General features: G+C 42.4%; 1 long non-coding RNA gene across 1 annotated transcript; it reads left to right on the forward strand.

Moving 5' to 3' along the window:
- The first annotated feature begins 2,196 nt into the window (after positions 1-2,196).
- Positions 2,197-8,875, forward strand: LOC148973474 (uncharacterized). The gene is made up of 2 exons (XR_016146641.1): positions 2,197-2,414; positions 8,551-8,875. It is a non-coding gene; the product is annotated as an uncharacterized LOC148973474 (long non-coding RNA).
- The last annotated feature ends 1,962 nt before the right edge of the window (positions 8,876-10,837 follow it).

The following is a 10,837-nucleotide window of genomic DNA, read 5'->3' on the forward strand; positions in this document are numbered from 1 at the left end:
GACGCGATGAGGGAGAAATGAAGCAAGGAGGTTGGATCCCGCTACCTTTAGATCTACTACGAGTAGTATAGAATTGGTAGTTGATGAACAACTAAACACACAAATAAACTTCGTAAAAGACAGTTGTCTCTGGTTTATTTGAAACTCGTATTGAGATGGTAATGTCTCCTATTGAAGCGTCACGCAAATGAATTATTCCAATATAGTGGTTAAGTTTATAACCAACAAGACGAAAGGATAAAACGCAATGACAATAATAAGCAAATCTGAGTCTAACACTATTTTTGTAATAGTAATAATAACCTTCAAATTTTAACTTTCAGAGTTCTTAAGTTTCAAAAACTAATTCACCTAAAGTGATTAGATCTCAAAGAGAAATGTAAAAATTATGAAAATTATGCAATTAGAATTATTACAAAAATAAATCTAGAAATCATTAGAAATGATCTGTTTAGAAAGGTAGAATCTCAATTTTGCAATTTCTTGTTCTTTTAAAATCAAATTCGAAATTTGACAATTAATAATCATAAACCAGCATTTTCTTTTTCAAGTAAAATGCAGGTAAAATAATTAATGATGGTTAATCAGTATTTTCCTTTCAGGAAAAATATGGTTAACTTTAAAGAAAAGTGTGATAAAGTTAAAAGAATAGTCAAGAAAAGATCGATAGGTGTCTAAATGGTTAAATCACTTTAACATTGTTCAAACAGACACTATAGCTAACCGCTGGGGTTAGTATTGATAATAGTAACTGATGCTAAAGGCTTTAGCACAGGCCTCAATGCAAACAACCGCTCAGCTTTAGCTTAGCCTAGCTTAGCTTAGCGTAGCGTTTGTTTGGTTTGTTTACAAAGTTCGAGGGGGTCAGAGTTCACCCGGAAGTGTTGGTTAAGACTTCCGTGTCACGATAGCAACTAAAGCGATCAAGCGAACGCTAGTGGGCGAACCGTGAATTGCAGTTGGTAAGCAGTTTGTTTGAGTTCCATGCAATGTGAGCGCATTTCCATGTTCACAGAACATGTACAGTAACAAACCGATTATATTACGGAAAATGTCTGCGCATTTCACACTGTTCAAATAAAATACACCACTCGTAGCTGGGTTTACGACATGGGGCTTCACTCAGTTTGTTGAGAGTGATAAGCACGCGGCGGTGCGCTGTATGAGAGCAATGATGATCTCGTCTCTGTCTTTGTGCAGGTTTAGTTTCACACAAAGCAACAGGGTCTAACTTGGTTCAGTTTCAAAAATAAGCTTTACTTGGACAAAACTTAAAATAACTCCTATTCAATTACACTCGGACACGCGCAGTGTTTACACGATAAATAATTGAACAGACATACACAGAGAAGCATTAACTGTTTATCACGGGGATCACGGATAGTGGGACACGCACTGGTGATCAAATAAAATAAACAGATAAGCATTAAGTGTTTATCACAATGGAACACGCACTGCGATCAAACAAATAATCAGATCAGATGCATTAAGTGGGTATCACGGAGATCAGAATGGAACACGCACTGTGATCAAATAAAATAAACAGAAGGCATTAAGTGTTTATCACAATGGAACACGCACTGCGATCAAATAAAATAAACAGAAAGCATTAAGCATTTATCACGGAGAAGCAATGGAACACGCACTGCGATCAGATAAATAACTTTAAGGCTTTTATGACTAGATTCGACAAGGAACACGCTTGACGCTCTGTCAGGAAAATATTTTAACTTACAGGTGTAATGGGACAAGGTTGGGGAACTACAAGTCCCATCAGCCCCAGCACTATATAAGGAAGTAGTGAGGTTTGTTTGTCCTCTCACTTCCTTTCCGTGATCGTGTGTTGTGGATGTCGTGTGTGTTGTGGAGGCGGCACACTTAAAGCTTCAAAGATTGAGCCCTTCAGAAGGATAGTAGCAGATAAGCAGCTATGTTAACGTCATGGAGAGCTGAGTACTTGTTGCACACCATTTAGGAGTGTTTTTGCCGGATTATTGCCTGACTGATTGTTGCCTGAGTGCCAGTCAGAAATATCGGATGTTTGAGGGATGCACGGTTACCGTTTACTTTAGATTGAATTTTCTTTGGTTTATTTATTATTTTGTCTTATGTTGGACCAAGTGGGAAAACCCCAGACCATAAACTAAGTGTGATGGTTCAATGGTGCTGCTGACTTGTTTGTGCTACTGTCATTACCCACGGTTAATCTGTTTTTCTTTCCTTTTTGTAGATTTCTTTTTTCCCAACGATGGCTGCGTGGTTACCCTCACTGTATGGATGGCGGTGGTGAGGTGGCTGGGATCGTGTGGTGTTGGTCACTTTATTTGTATTTTTGCCTTTAGGGATGCAGTGTGATTGCTGTGAGTTTTGCTGTGGTGAGAGCACTTTTCAGGACTACTGCCTTCACGATATAGGTAACCTGTGGCCATCTGTGGGTTGTTTTTGTTTCTTATTTTTTTATTTGTTATTTTGTGGGTATTTGCTTTTAAGGACTTATTTTCTTTAACTGCTGAATTATTTGAATAAAAATGTGCCTATTGATGGAAACTGCACAACCGCCTTGCGCCTGATTATTTACCCCTTGGGTCATGTTACAATTGGCGTAGTCGGCAGGGTACTTTTGTTTGGCGAAGGTGGTTGTGTTTTCTGGCATATTTGTGTTTTTTTCTTGTTTTTTACATATATCATTCAAGTAAACGGTAATCGTGTGTGAAGACGAGCATCGCAGTCTTCGTGGGACCATTTTCACCTTTCTTCGTTTTGAACTTTCTCCATTCATCAACAGACATGGAACAGGAAATAATAGACTTGCGGGAGCAGATACGGACTCTGCAGGCACAAAATGAGCAGCTGACGAGAGAGCGCCCCCCGGCCAGTAGCAATGCTTCTAACCAACCGCATTCTTCTGTGGCTAATCCCAATGCTTCATCTCCTTCGTCTTTTAGTAGGGTACTTTATGTCCCCCGGGAGCGGAAGTGCCCACGTTTTTATGGGAACATGGACTCTACTCTGAGTATTGAAGACTGGATTGAGGAGGCTGAGGTGTGTATTGAGGGCAGGGGTTGGTCTGATAAAGAAAAGGTGGTGTTTTTGCTTGACCATCTGGGGGGGGAAGCCAGAATGGAGATAAAACTCCGCCCACCAGCTACTAGAGAATCTCCAAAGTCTGTTTTTGATATTTTGAGAGACTTGTATGGGGGGAGACAGACATTTGTGCAATTACAACAAAGATTTTATGAACGTAAACAAAAAGAAGGTGAATCTTTTACTGAATTTTCTCATGCTTTAATGTCCTTGATGGACTTGATTCTCAATAGCAACCCAGGCAGTGTTCCAAATTCTGATAGAGTGCTTCGTGATCAGTTTGTTGAACATGTTCGAGATGTGACGCTGAAGCGCGAATTAAAGCGATTGGTAAGGGAGAAGCCAACTTCTACTCTGCTAGAGGTTCGAAGTGAAGCTCTTAGGTGGGTGGAAGAGGGGAATAAGGAAGCAGCAGCCTCATATGTTCAGCCATGGTGTAACGTTACTCAAGGCCGGGTAGTTGAGCTTGAACCTAAGGTTAGATTTCATGAGTCTATAGAGTTAAAAGAGATTAAAGACATGCAGATTCAGATTAAAGACAGCAACAAACCCAAATCACTGAACTGACCCAGCGTCTTGATAGCCTTATGTCTCAAAAGAATGAACCTTTTGTTAATGCAACTCGGCAAAATAACTCACGACGGTGCCTTCGCTGTAATAGAGTTGGGCATATAGCCAGATATTGTCGACAACCATGGCCCATAGAGTCAAACCCTAGATCCCCTCAGGTGAATGTAAATGAGACATCTGTGGGGGAGCCTGACAGTGTAGCACCTGCAGTCTTGAGCCAGGTTATAGGAGATAGTGAAACTTCACCATCACCTTGTTGCCCTACCATCTTACAGCGTCTTGTGGGCAGATGCCCTGTTGTAAATGTCAAGATAGGGGGGGTAGAGATTTCATGTCTACTAGATACAGGGTCAATGGTGACCACGATAACCCAGTCATTTTTTGAGAAGCATTTCCGACAAGGAGTAGATGCACTTAAAGAATGTAGTTGGCTTCAATTAAAAGCAGCTAATGGTCTTGAGATTCCATATGTGGGATATTTTGAAACAGATGTGACTGTGTTGGGGCAAACCCTTTTGGGGCAGGGTATTTTGGTTGTTAAAGATCCTATCGATACTTTTTTCCATCAGAGGAAAGAACTGACTCCTGGCCTTTTAGGTATGAATGTGATTGGACAGTGTTATAATGACCTGTTTGAAAAGCATGGCCCAGCACTATTTTCAGCTCCACAGGTCAGGGAGGCCGAGTTAGGATGGAGAGACGCCTTTTCACAGTGTCACCGGGCAGATGGTTCCCCATTTCCTGGATTCATTGGTTATGTGAAAGTGCAGTCGTGCCATCCTGTGCAGATTCCAGCTGGCACCATGAGGTTAGTACCAGCATTGTGCCCTAAGAACATTAAAAGTTGTACAGTGTGTTTTTTAGAACCCCAGGATTTCAGTGAGGGGGGACTGCCTGCTGGAGTGTTAATATCACCTTCCTTATTGCAATGTAGACAAGGGGTAGTGCATGTACCGGTAGTTAATGTTGGTACAGAACCTTTATATTTGCCACCAAGAATTAGACTGGGTAGTTTGGTTGGGGCTGAGGTGGTCATAAGATCAGATCAAGACATTGTGTTCAAGGAAGATCTACCATGTGACCCTAATACTGTGACTGTTCAGTGTCAAGCTATTACATCAGTGTCAAACATTGAGGTCCAAGGTTTAGAATTGCCTGGGCTTACAGAGGCTGAGAAAGAGGAAGTGGTGAGATTGCTAACAAGATACTCTGACGTTTTTGCCAAGCATGATGGTGACCTGGGGTGCACAAATTTAATAGAACATCAGATTCCTTTAATAGATGAAACACCGGTGCGCCAGCGATATCGTAGAATTCCTCCTAGTCAGTTTGAGGCAGTGAAGGCACACATAAGACAATTGTTGGACAGTCAAGTCATTAGGGAGAGTTGTAGCCCATATGCCTCACCAATTGTATTGGTGCAGAAGAAGGATGGCTCTCTGAGGATGTGTGTCGACTATCGCCAACTCAATGTCAGAACTCGCAAGGATGCCTATCCCCTACCAAGGATAGAGGAGTCACTGGATGCCTTGACTGGAGCAAAGTGGTTTTCGACTTTAGACCTGGCTAGTGGATATAACCAGGTGCCAGTAGCTGACAACGACCGTGCTAAAACTGCCTTCTGCACCCCATTTGGGCTCTTTGAATTTAATAGGATGCCTTTTGGGTTGTGCAATGCCCCAAGCACATTTCAAAGGTTAATGGAGCGAATTTTTGGGGATCAAAGTTTTCAGTCTTTATTGCTCTATTTGGATGACGTGATTGTCTTCTCAACCACCATTGAGCAACATCTTCAGCGACTTGAGCTGGTGTTGGATCGTCTGAGACAACAGAACCTGAAGATAAAACTCAGTAAATGCTGCTTCTTTCAGCCAGAGGTACGTTATTTGGGGCATGTGGTCTCTTCTACAGGGGTCAGTACAGACCCAGAAAAGATCTCGGCTGTAGCTAAATGGAATCGTCCGCAAAGCCTTCAAGAACTTCGATCCTTCCTTGGCTTCGCTAGTTATTATCGGCGGTTTGTTAAAAACTTTTCACATATTGCGGGACCTTTGAACACATTGGTGGCAGAAATGATTAGGGGACAGAAAAGTAAACGACCAAAGATTAATCTGGAGACCAGTTGGACCGACCCATGTGAAAATGCTTTTCAGACGCTTAAAACGGCTCTAATAAATGCTCCAGTCCTTGCCTATGCTGATTTCAGTAAGCCCTTCATCTTGGATGTTGATGCAAGCCATCAAGGTCTGGGCGCAGTCTTATCTCAAGAACATGGAGGCAAATGCCGACCAGTCGCGTTTGCAAGTCGAGGTCTGCGACCATCTGAACGCAACATGCAGAATTACAGCTCAACGAAGTTGGAGTTTTTGGCTCTTAAATGGGCCGTTTCCGAAAAATTCCGAGAGTATTTGCTGGGTCAGAAATGCCTGGTGTTTACAGACAATAATCCACTCAGTCATTTGCAGACAGCGAAATTGGGAGCGTTGGAACAACGATGGGCTAACCAGCTTGCAGACTTCGATTTAGAGATTAGGTATAAGCCTGGACGTTCTCATGTTAATGCTGATGCCTTGTCTCGGAAGAATGTTGCATCTGTAGCTGCATTGGCTATGACTACTGTTTTTCCAAAGGAACTGCATCAGCATGTTCATGACGGTCAACGCATAGTCGTAAGCGAATCAATTTCTGCCCTCCCCGAACAGCCTAGAGAAAATCTTAGCGTTCTGCAAGCAACTGACCCCATTATTGGGCAATTCCTTGTCTATTGGGATCGTCAAAGGCCACCAGATGCACAGGAGAAGGGATCAGAACCACCAGAAGTGCTGGAATTGGTGAGACAGTGGGAGAAGTTGGTCAAGATCGAGGGCATACTGTATCGGAGGTTCTGTCCCCAAGAGGAACATCGTGAAATTCGTCAGGTTGTGTTACCAGCTGTTCTCAGGGAAAGAGTCCTTATTGGTTTGCATGATGACCATGGTCACCAGGGAATCGAGCGGACCGCAAGTTTAGTGAGATCTCGATGTTACTGGCCTGGTATGTTCAAATTCATTGAGGAATGGTGTAAGAAATGTCAGCGCTGCACCCTGGCCAAGGTAGTACGACCAAAAGTACGAAGTTTTATGGGGCACCTGATGGCAGAGAGGCCATTAGATATTCTGGCTATTGATTTCACGCTGCTCGAACCTGCATCAAATGGACTTGAAAATGTATTGGTGATGACTGATGTTTTTTCAAAGTTTACACAAGCCATCCCAACTAGAGACCAAACGGCATCAACAGTGGCACGTGTTTTAGTGGAACGTTGGTTCTACCTATTCGGGGTCCCACGACAAATTCATTCGGATCAAGGTCGGTGTTTTGAAAGTAGGCTGATCCAAGAATTATGCCGGCTGTATGGGATTTCAAAATCTCGTACCACGCCCTACCGACCGCAAGGGAACGGTCAATGCGAACGTTTTAACAGAACCATGCATGATTTGCTGCGTACTTTGCCTCCGGAGAAAAAATGTCATTGGCCAGACCATCTTGCTCAGGTGGTATATGCTTACAATACCACAGGTCACCAGTCTACTGGATATTCCCCTTATGTCCTGATGTTTGGACAGGAGCCCCATTTACCTGTTGACTTTCTGTTGGGATTAGATAACCATGTCCAGAGTGAAGTAGGCTGGGTGGTGGACCATAGAGATAATTTGGAACAAATATTTAGTAAGGCCCGAGCCCGCCTTCAATGTGCCACAGAACACCGTGCCCGATCAAACGACCTTAAGGTGCGTCATGGACAATTAAGGGAAGGTCAAGTTGTGTATCAGAGAGCCCATAACATAAAAGGCAGGAATAAGATCCAGGATGCCTGGGATCCAACCCCCTATAAAGTGGTCCGGTGTCCCGACGGACAGGGAGCTGTGTATGCTATTGCCCCGGCAGATGGAGGTGGTAATATTAGACACATTCATCGTTGTGAGTTGCGTCCTGCTTATACTCCCTCAAACGATCCTGGACTTCTAGATCTATTTGACCATCAGGACACTTTAAGAGACGAAGGCATGGTAGTTTTGTCTCTAATCCCTGAGGATGTATCTGCCCAGGACCAAGTTAATACGTCTCCACCTTTACAGGAAGAAAATACCAACTTCTGCACTTCAGTAAATCATGCAGAGAACCATCAGCCTCAACAACAGGAGGAAGCTGTAGTAAGGCGTACAAGGAGGACAACAGCTGGATGTCATCCTAACCCATATCGTCTACCTCGGTCAGCCCCTACTACCAAAGTCCAGATTAATGACCAGGTTGCTCTCCCTATGATGCGGCTGTCCAGCAATGGTTTGAACGTAATGTTTCGCCCCTGGTTGTAGTATTGACGTAATCGACGGGACGTCGATTTTTTTAATCTGAGGGGTAGATTGTAATGGGACAAGGTTGGGGAACTACAAGTCCCATCAGCCCCAGCGCTATATAAGGAAGTAGTGAGGTTTGTTTGTCCTCTCACTTCCTTTCCGTGATCGTGTGTTGTGGATGTCGTGTGTGTTGTGGAGGCGGCACACTTAAAGCTTCAAAGATTGAGCCCTTCAGAAGGATAGTAGCAGATAAGCAGCTATGTTAACGTCATGGAGAGCTGAGTACTTGTTGCACACCATTTAGGAGTGTTTTTGCCGGATTATTGCCTGACTGATTGTTGCCTGAGTGCCAGTCAGAAATATCGGATGTTTGAGGGATGCACGGTTACCGTTTACTTTAGATTGAATTTTCTTTGGTTTATTTATTATTTTGTCTTATGTTGGACCAAGTGGGAAAACCCCAGACCATAAACTAAGTGTGATGGTTCAATGGTGCTGCTGACTTGTTTGTCCTACTGTCATTACCCACGGTTAATCTGTTTTTCTTTCCTTTTTGTAGATTTCTTTTTTCCCAACGATGGCTGCGTGGTTACCCTCACTGTATGGATGGCGGTGGTGAGGTGGCTGGGATCGTGTGGTGTTGGTCACTTTATTTGTATTTTTGCCTTTAGGGATGCAGTGTGATTGCTGTGAGTTTTGCTGTGGTGAGAGCACTTTTCAGGACTACTGCCTTCACGATATAGGTAACCTGTGGCCATCTGTGGGTTGTTTTTGTTTCTTATTTTTTTATTTGTTATTTTGTGGGTATTTGCTTTTAAGGACTTATTTTCTTTAACTGCTGAATTATTTGAATAAAAATGTGCCTATTGATGGAAACTGCACAACCGCCTTGCGCCTGATTATTTACCCCTTGGGTCATGTTACACAGGGTTAGTTTTAATTACCGCAGTTTGATTTCGTTCGGCTTCTCTGACTGATATAAACACACACACAACGTTATAGCTCTCTGAAAGACTCTGGAACACGCAGATATCTCAGCTATAACGAGGTATTTTTTTCTGGAAATAAGGAACACTCTTAATTCCTACCTTATTGTAGTGTGAGATTTATATCCTATGCAGGTATAAAGAAAACAAAATAGGCGACAGACTAGACTTCTCGGCTTTCTCTGGGAGTTTCACTCACAGATAACAGCAGCAGCAACGTTCAACGTGCGCGCGGCGCATACGTCACACACAGACTCGCGGAGGTTCGGATCTCGCATCCGCAACCAAAAATGAAAAGATAATTTCTTGATATATGTTCACAATTTAGGTTGAACTGCCCGCATCCTCCACCAATTAATGTAGCAAATGCAACATATAATAATATACATAAACTGTATTAAGGGGGCCGAAGGCCAATTTAGCTCAAAGGGAAATGATTCATTGATTTGCAATGAATCTATGGAACCGAATCACCGAACCGAGCAAATGACTCGCTTAGAATTCATTTGAACGGGCCGTAATTATAACCAAATCTATAGTGAAACACTATGTCTTCTTAGCAAGGTAACTTTAAATCGAACAGTACAAGACATTAAATGTGCAAACACGACACAAGAAGATTTATCTTTTCAAATATATGGACAAGACTTTATTAGCTATTCTAAGCACAAAACTAAGGTCTAAACATAATCACGCACACGCACACACACATTCATACAGTCGCGAAAGGGAAAGAGTGAGTTGGAAAGAGTGAGAGAAAGTTTCAACTTTCTATATGCACGTAAGACATAACCTGAAAGGACCACCAAGCATTAATTTGAACCTTCGTTTCTTAGAGAGGTTATTCAATTAACATTAAAGCACCAGTTCAGTTAGAGCCTGGAGTACTTGCGCTTTGTAGTGGCTGAGGGAATTCCCTTAGTTTGTTGTCTTTGAAGTGCAGGGATGGAAGTTTCGCCGCTGGTCACGTGTGATTAGCAAGCGAATGAGAGTCTTTTCCAGTTCGAAGCACGTTGCAAAGTTAACTTTGAAACGAAACTTTTACGAAAAAGGAAATAAAGGAAAGAAATGAAAGCAAGGCGAGTCGGATGGCTTGACTGAGCTGAATTGTAACCCTGATCTTGATGGGTTATTCGTCTGCTGGTCGAATTTGGTCTAGTCGATGTAGAAGCATGTGGACATGTTCTTTGTTTCAGAGATAAGCACGAACAGAACACTCTCTTGCTGGTTTTAGAGAGAGGCACGGACTTAACAGTTACAGAACAGAACAAAAATCTGACAAAAATCTAAACAAAAATCATCTGAAATCTTCTGAAATCTTTTGTTCGGATCTTTAACTTAAACTCTAGTCCATCCTCCTAGAAACTTCAGGCCAATGGGTAATGGCATGATCTCAGGAGGTGGATCTACTTCTTTACTTATCATAATTTATGCATGGTCTGTGAGCTGGTCTCCAGCACTTAGCAGAGACAAAAGACCATCGTTTTAACCTTATGATAATTATAATCATAAAACAAAACCTTTTACGCAGATTTCAATCAAGCCATCTTTTGAATCACGAGAATACGGTTCGTTTAAGAGCAAACGAGGCATTCACACTTCTAATGGTTGTATAACAATTACAAGAGTTAATAGTTAACAACAATTACATGGTTATTATGTGATCTAAGCATAATAACACATGAAGTGTAGGAACAACAAGAATTATGATTGGTTATAGGTCCAAGAATTGTTCTGTGGTGAGTTTATATGATTTTATGTGTGAGATCTCCGATCTCAACAGTGAGGTCGTGGTAGGTTCAAGGAGTAGGGGTAGAGGAAGGTGTTCTGTGTAACATCTCTGTCAGGGTATCAAAAGAG

Source organism: Pimephales promelas, chromosome 15 (genome assembly GCF_988280905.1).
Source record: "Pimephales promelas chromosome 15, fPimPro1.hap1.1, whole genome shotgun sequence".
Taxonomy (NCBI): domain Eukaryota; kingdom Metazoa; phylum Chordata; class Actinopteri; order Cypriniformes; family Leuciscidae; genus Pimephales; species Pimephales promelas.